This window comes from Pongo abelii, chromosome 10 (genome assembly GCF_028885655.2).
Source record: "Pongo abelii isolate AG06213 chromosome 10, NHGRI_mPonAbe1-v2.0_pri, whole genome shotgun sequence".
In the NCBI taxonomy this organism is placed as follows: domain Eukaryota; kingdom Metazoa; phylum Chordata; class Mammalia; order Primates; family Hominidae; genus Pongo; species Pongo abelii.
This window is the reverse complement of record NC_071995.2, coordinates 55,583,551-55,591,693: the sequence shown is the minus strand read 5'-3', so window position 1 is coordinate 55,591,693 and position 8,143 is coordinate 55,583,551. Positions and strand designations below refer to the sequence as shown.

At 39.4% G+C, this 8,143-nt stretch overlaps 1 pseudogene; it reads left to right on the top strand.

Annotated features, from left to right (window-relative positions):
• The first annotated feature begins 454 nt into the window (after nt 1–454).
• LOC112136010 (small nucleolar RNA U13) lies at nt 455–550 on the top strand (annotated as a pseudogene).
• Nucleotides 551–8,143: the final 7,593 nt, after the last annotated feature.

Genomic DNA, 8,143 nt, shown 5'->3' with positions numbered 1-8,143 from the left:
CACTCAAACCTGTGCAACAGAGTGAAAACCTGTCTCAAAAAAGAAAAGAAAATGGAAAAAGTGCCAAGAAAACATCAATAATATGATATAATAATATTGGCCGGGCGCAGTGGCTCATGCCTGTAATCCCAGCACCTTGGGAGGCCGAAGCGGGCAGATCACAAGGTCAGAAGATCAAGACCATCCTGGCTAACACGGTGAAACCCCGTCTCTGCTAAAAACACAAAAAAATTAGCCGGGCATGGTGGTAGGCGCCTGTAGTCCCAGCTACTCAGGAGGCTGAGGCAGGAGAATGGTGTGAACCCAGGAGACGGAGCTTGCAGTGAGCCAAGATAGCGCCACTGCAGTCCAGCCTGGGCGACAGAGAGAGACTCCATCTCAAATAATAATAATAATAATATTAGCAAAAAAGTGAAAATATCTAGTAATAACAGCAATAATAATAGCATGCACGATCCTTTTGTGGGTCATACACATGATGATTGAGTGTTCACGCACAAGTATGAGATGTGCCACCTTTCTACAGCATTGGCACATTACCTGTCTGACGACGACGATGACAAGAAGGAGAAGGAGGAGAAGAGAAGGAGAAGAAGAGGAAGAGGAAGAGAAAAAGGAGAGCAGGCACTTTTTTTTTTTTTGAGACGGAGTCTAGTACTGTCACCCCGGCTGGAGTGCAATGTCGTGATCTTGGCTCACTGCAACCTCCGCCTCCCGGGTTCAAGTGATTCTCCTGCTTCAGCCTCCTGAGTGGCTGGGATTACAGGTGTCCACCACCACGCCCGGCTAATTTTTTGTATTTTTAGTAAAGACTGGGTTTCACTATGTTGGCCAGGCTGGTCTCGAACTCCTGACCTCATGATCCGCCCACCTCGGCCTCCCAAAGTCCTGGGATTACAGGCGTGAGCCACTGCACTTGGCCTGGGCAGGCACTATTAAAGCATTTTAGTTATGGTACATCTATATCACAGAATACTAGGCAACCTTAAAAATATGGTGGCAATACTTGGTGAGAGTGTAAATTGGTATAACCTTTCTGGAGGACAATTTGGGACTAACTATCCAAATTTAATGTGTATATAATCCTTTCATTTAAAAATCCCACTGCTAGGAATTTATCTTAAAGATATTGTAATAAGTGTAGTTAATAAATTATAAGGTGATATGATGTATAAATTCAGAGTAATGTAATATATTCTGTCATCCTGAATTATTTGCTGAGATGTGTTGGATGAGGTGAGGAGCAATTTGTAAGTAAACATGTTACCTTAAACTTATAAACACATATACAGGTCCACTAGGCTGTATCACACTCAAAAATAAGCAGGTATTGTTTACACCACTTCATCACTAATAAGCACCTGTTGTGTGCTTAGATGTAAACAACTGGCCGGGTGCGGTGGGTCACACCTGTAATCCCAGCACTTTGGGAGGCTGAGGCGGGTGGATCACGAGGTCAAGAGATGGAGACCATCCTGGCCAACATGGTGAAACCCCGTCTCTACTGAAAATGCAAAAAATTAGCCAGGCATGGTGGCAGGTGCCTGTAATCCCAGCCACTTGGGAGACTGAGGCAGGAGAATTGCTTGAACCCAGGAGGCGGAGGTTGCAGTGAGCTGAGATCATGCCATTGCACTACAGCCTGGGCAAAAAGAGCGAAACTGCCTCAAAAAAAAGAAAAAAAAAAATTAGCCAGGCGTGATGGTGCATGCCTGTAATCTCAGCTACTCGGGAGGCTGAGTCAGGAGAATCGCTTGAACCTGGGAAGTGGAGGTTACGGTGAGCTGAGATCATGCCATTGCACTCCAGCCTGGGCAAAAAAAGAGAAACTCTGTCTCAAAAAAAAAAAAGATGTACACAACCTAAAATTGTAAATATATTAGGTAAAACATAATTTGTAAAAAAGTGACATCTGTCACATACAGCCTTGTATAATAGGAATGTGAAAAGTGTGAACCCTGAAAATCTGAGACAGGTCTCAGTTAATTTAGAAAGTTTATTTTGCCAAGGTTGAGGACATGTGCCTGTGGCACAGCCTGAGGAGTTCCTGACGATATGTGCCCAAGTGGTCAGAGCACAGTTTGGTTTTATACATTTAGGGACGCATGAGACATCAGACATATGTAAGATGAACATTGGTTCAGTCTGGAAAGGCTGGGCAACTCAAAGCAGGGAAGGGGCTTCCAGGTCATAGCTAAATAAGAGACAAATGGTTGTATTCTTTTGAATTTCTGATTAGCCTCTCCAAAGGAGGCAATCAGATGTGCATTTATCTCAATGAGCAGGGGGTGACTTTGAATAGAATGGGAGGCAGGTTTTGCCCTGATAAAAGAAAAACTTCAGCCAAATTAAATTTTAAGGAGTTTAATTGAGCAATGAAGTATTTGCAAATCAGGCAGCCCCCAGAATCAGAGCAGATTCATAGACTTCAGGGGTGCCTTGTGGTCAGAACAAATTTATAGACAAAAAAGTTAAAGTGACATACAGGAATCGGAAGCGAGGTACAGAAACAGTGAGATTGGTTACAGCTCCGCGTTTGCCTTACTTGAACTAGTTTGAACACTCAGCAGTCTGAGTGGTTGGCCAACACTCAGCTATTGTTACGGGTGCATACTATTAAGTTAGGTTTTCAATTTTATCTGACTATTAAGCTAAGTTACAGTTCATCCACAAGGTCTCAAATATGGAAGTACGGAGTCCTTCTCAGGCCATATTTAGTTTGCTTTAACAATTCTCACATTTTGATCATTTTCTCAATTTTGAGAGATTGACCAAAACCTTAGTCATTGATGTTACTATCACTGTCATAAATGGACTTATATGGTTTTGAAACCCACTGGGAAACAGTAGAATAGTGGGTTTTGCAAGGAGAGAATAAGCACTGAGTAGAGGGTATCTCCTTATGCTGGAACATCTGTTTACAGGAGAAAAACAAAACCTGATCTGTTCTAGGAGCTATGTGTTTTCTTAAAGCCTTAGTTTGATTATGTCACATTTAGCACAAGTGACTCCATTTTAGTTTCATTTGGTTTTTTAGGGCCTAGTGCATGAGCTCAGTCCAAAATAATGGCCTCCCATAATTTTTTTTTTTTAATTCCCCTTTTCTGGCCAAGTTCTCACTTAGGTGAGAGTGTGACCAAAACTTAGGGCCTTAGTGCCACTCTCAGTTACCATCATTTTAGGTTTCCAGTCTCAGTGTGTCATTCATAGATTATGGTATCCTCATTGTTACACATTTCTTTTAGCTTTTGTCATTCCAGTTGAAGAGAGACAATTTGGTGTTCTAGAGATGGCTACATGCAAACATTTAAAAGCTTTGAGAGAATACAGCGCACCAGGGAGACTGTTGTTATGACTATGGGGAGGCCATACCCCAAGAGTTTGGAGTATGTTCCTTACCCAGGGTCCCCATAAACCAAGCCACCTAAAATTAAATAGATTAATGAATGAGCTAGCTAGAGTCTACTCACTTAACTAAGTGGTCTTTGCATTAATCCCCTACAACCGAATTTTTATAATTTACATTTGATATATTTCTCCATAGGCCACAAATGTCAGCAGCTGCACAGGTACTTCTCTGTTTAGCCAATTCTATTATTTAGCATAACTTTCACAAGAGAATTTAAAGTCTGTTGTGTAACAATAGCCTTTAAAGTAGAATTTGCTGTAGAGCCTATTATGAGGGAGACATTTCTAATTATTGCCTCTTTTATTGTAAACCATGGAAAAAGGACCAAACAAATGATGTCCTTCTAGAAGAGTGAAGGCCTCCTGTCAATGTTCTCTTTAATCCATGATATGGGTTAAGAGGAGTTTTGACTGATTTTGAGGTAACGTATGTATCACTACAGTTTCTCACCTACATTGGGCCTTCATCTTTTATCTATTAAAGTGTAAGTTTATTCATGTATAAGGCTGGCTGCAAAATCCTTCACAAAGAAGAGCATACCCTGTAAGAGCACATAATAGACCCCCTTTTCATTTCTATTGTTCATAGAGGCATAAACAAGAAAAAAATATTCAAAGATAAGAGTCTCATGATAGTAGTTTTGATCCGTGATCTTGCAGAAAAGCTGTTCACATCAAGGATGCCATCTTCTTCTGGGGAGAAGCTTTCCTGATTAGTTTTACCTTAAGGGTTCCAACAGGTGTACAGTTCCAGGAGTGTGGAGGGACCCTTTCCAGTTGTGAGATTATAAACCTAAGGTTCGAGGCTCCAAAGTTTTTCTGTAGTGTGGATGGCAAGGACGGTCTTTCTCTGATGTTCTCAGAAGATCCAATCTTCGGGTTCTAGATTGTGAAGGGATTGCCCTCAGTGCACCATAAAACCTTTCTTTACCTGGTTAAAATACACTGTAGCATAATAATCTACTGCTATAACATCAGCCCTCTTGCATGGAAAAGCTTTTATACACCAGAAAACATGCACTGAAAATGACAATTGAATGAAATTCCTTTATAAATGTTTAAATGGCCCATCAGGTAGCCAAATGTACCTGAAGCTTTGATTGTCTTCCCGGGAATATGGAACCAAACACTGGTTTTAAACTATTTCCTCAATTTATAAGTCACCACATCGATATATTCAATTTGGATTATTTTATCTTTTCCATGACCAGTCATGGAATGAAGAACCTTTAATAACAAAAACTTTAAGGATTCAGGAAGGACAAGGCAGCTGTCCTGGTTCTTAATGAGACCATGCTTAACATTAGACATATGTCCTCTTGAATTCCAGTGGTTTTCCAATTTAGGTGCATAGCACTGATAACTAATGGGTTATCATAGGTAATTTGACTTAGACCATGGAGTTCATTCCAATTGTATATTTAAACAATTTTAGTGTTGGCTTATTTAGCATGATAATCTAGAGCTTGATTTTGAAAGATTTGTTAAATACCAAAGGTATAAAACATTGGATATTACAAAATAGATTCTCAGATTACCATAAGTCACTCAATTAGCCAAAATGATAACTCAAAAATTTTTTAGGCCAGGCATCATGGCTCATGCCTGTAATCCCACCACTTTGGGGAGGCCCACCACTTTGGATCATTTGAGGTCAGGAGGTCAAGACCAGCCTGGCCAACATGGTGAAACTCCACCTGTACTAAAAATACAAAAATTAGCCATGCATGATGGTGAGTGCCTGCAACCTCAGCTACTTGGGAGGCTGAGGCAGGAGAATCTCTTGAATCCAGGAGGCAGAGGTTGGAGTGAGCCAAGACCACACCACTGCACTCCAGTGAGACTCTGTCTCAAAAAAAAATTTTTTTTAAGGAAAAAACATTATTCTGATAAAGAGGAGACTCAGCTTTCCAAACAAGACCCAATGAAGATGAAGACAGCATGAGGACAACTGATTCCATCTCCTTTCTTTCCTTTCCCCCGCTTTTTCCTTTTATAGTTTACTTAAAAGGTAAACAAAACCTTTCATTATCTTTTAATATTACATAAAAGTCCTTTTTAAAATAGAAAACCAAATTTTTTGTTTCCATTAGTGTTATTTTTAATGCTATTTTTAATTTTAAAAAGCTAGTTTTTAAAAACATTTTATAAATCTATTGAGTTTTAATTAGTTTGACTATAAGGTAAGATTTATATAAACATTTTATAACACTTTACAGCATTTTTTTCTCAGAGCAGAACAATGTTCTAATGAAACTCTGTTGTGCTTCTATTCCAATGTCCAATTTACGGGGAAAAAACTAAATAATGCCATTTTAACTTTAGCCAATATGTTCACACATAGAATCTCCTATAATTAATTTTTATAAACCTTTTACAACTTGTTCAAACCTTTAGCTTTATTTAATTTAAAACAATCCTTTAACCCTCTAACCTAGGCAAAACTTTACATTCCCATACTTTCTTATAATCTCTTACAAAAACACATTTTATTCTCCCTACACATCTTGTATGTAAACTTATTTTTTCAGTAGTCTCAATTACATATTACAATGTTAACTCCTAGTAATTTTACTTTTGGTGAAAACCTTGGTAAGTAAGAGATTTTAATTATGTACTAGGTGTGGAGCCTGGGACCCAGACAGAAATGCAGATAAGATCTGACTCTTTCCAGCATCTAACTCCATGTGTCCGAGGCCTTACCTAGCTGTAAAGCAGGCAAGCTGTACAGTTAAGAGTCATAGCGGCATTTTATGAAACATTTAGGAGGCCAAATCACCTTTAAATTGTACAACATTTTTGGCATAAATTTCTTTTCATAAATCTTTCACAACTTACACAAACCATGTACAACATGTTTAGACTTTATGAGTTGCCCTAAACATCCCTCTTTTAAACAACCAGTCATTTTACTTTAAGACAAGAATTTACCATACAACATCCTTTCTTATATAAAATCTCTTTTCTTTATAACCTTCTTTGCATAGCTAGGGGGCATGGCTAATTCCATGTATCCCCATGTCTTATTTAGAATTTAATGTCTTCAAAATAAATTGAACAATTTTCAAAAGTCAAAGCAGTTTATGACCTTAAAGCCTTTAGCAAACCTAATATCTGACCTGCATAATTTAGACAAAATGTTTTTATTTTATCAATAATCTTTAAAGCTATTTTTATTTGCCAAAGATTACTAAAGTTACATGAACTAAAAGGCATTACAGTTTTTATTTTGCTTTTAAGAGCTTATTTTTGTTTAAACCAATTAATTAGAGCTCTTTTATATAAGCATTACACACAACCCATATACAGTTACACAGAAAGATAGACAGAAGATTACTACAGTAGTTGTAAGATTTTTCATTTGCCAGTTTTTAAGTTTCTCAATTGGTTATTGGCTTTAGGGTGGAGCCCTTGGAAAAACAGAGCCAGGAAAGGGGTTTCTGGTGCCTCCTGTTTTTCCCAAGGAGTCCAGGATGTTAGAGCTTGAATATCTGCTTTTAATTAAGCTGACTTTTAATCATAGCACTTTTTAATGAAATCCATTTAAAATTTCCTATTACCTAATTTTAGCCAGGCTAAATGGCCGATATTTCTGGCTTTTGAAATTTACCAGAGGTTACCTACCAAGTGCTCAGAGAAAGGAAAATTTTTTTGAGGGAGAGCCTCACTCTGTCACCAGGCTGCAGTGCAGTGGAGCGATCTTGGCTGCAACCTCTGCCTCCTGAGTTCAAACAATTCTCCTGCCTCACACTCCCGAGTCGCTGGGACTACTGGTGTGTGCCACCATGCCCAGCTAATTTTTGTATTTTTAGTAGAGATGAGGTTTCACCATGTTGGTCAGGATGGCCTCAAACTCCTGACCTCGTGATCCACCCACCTTGGCCTCCCAAAGTGCTGGGATTACAGGCATGAGCCACTGCACTTGGCCAGAGAAAGGAAAATTTAAGATAGTCTGTGGAGGAGAAGAGACTAGACAAAGTTGTGCAGATATTAAACCAGAAAGGACTTACATCCTAAACAGGGAATCAAACCTGGACTGCCAGTGTGAAATGCCAAAACACTAGCTATTGAGCTACAGCACAGGGTAGTCTCTGTTGCCCTTCCCAGAAGAAGTCTAGAGTAGTTAATTTTGCATTAATTTTGAGCTTGCAAAGGCTTTTATCTACTCAAGATAATTTTTAGAGCAACTTATGACATAAACCCTAAAATTCCTGTTCCCTGGAAGGCAGAGACCAAGAGAAAGTACTGCCACATGGTTATAAGGTCAAGCACCCAAGGACATAAAACAAGATGGAGACCCCATCCAGTTGTTTGTTTGTTTGTTTCAGGGACATGCAGGAAAGTTTGTTATTAACCAGCTTGCTGGGTCATCTTGGGCAGCGAGTTTATGGGGTCCTAAGCCCATGTTTTATCCTAAGGTACCCCTCAACACAGAAAAACAAATTCATAGCACAAATACATCAGTATGAGACTGGCCTCAGAATTCTTTTTTGCATTAATCACAACTGGTAAGAAATTCTTACCCTTGGCTGGGTGTGGTGGCTCATGCCTGTAATCTCAGCACTTTGGGAGGCCGAGGCGGGCAGATCATGAGGTCAGGAGTTCAAGACCAGCCTGGCCAACATAGTCAAACCCCATCTCTGCTACAAATACAAAAATTAGCCAGATGTGGTGGCACATCTACTCCCAGCTACTCGGGGGGTTGAAGCAGGAGAATCGCTTGAACCTGGGAGGT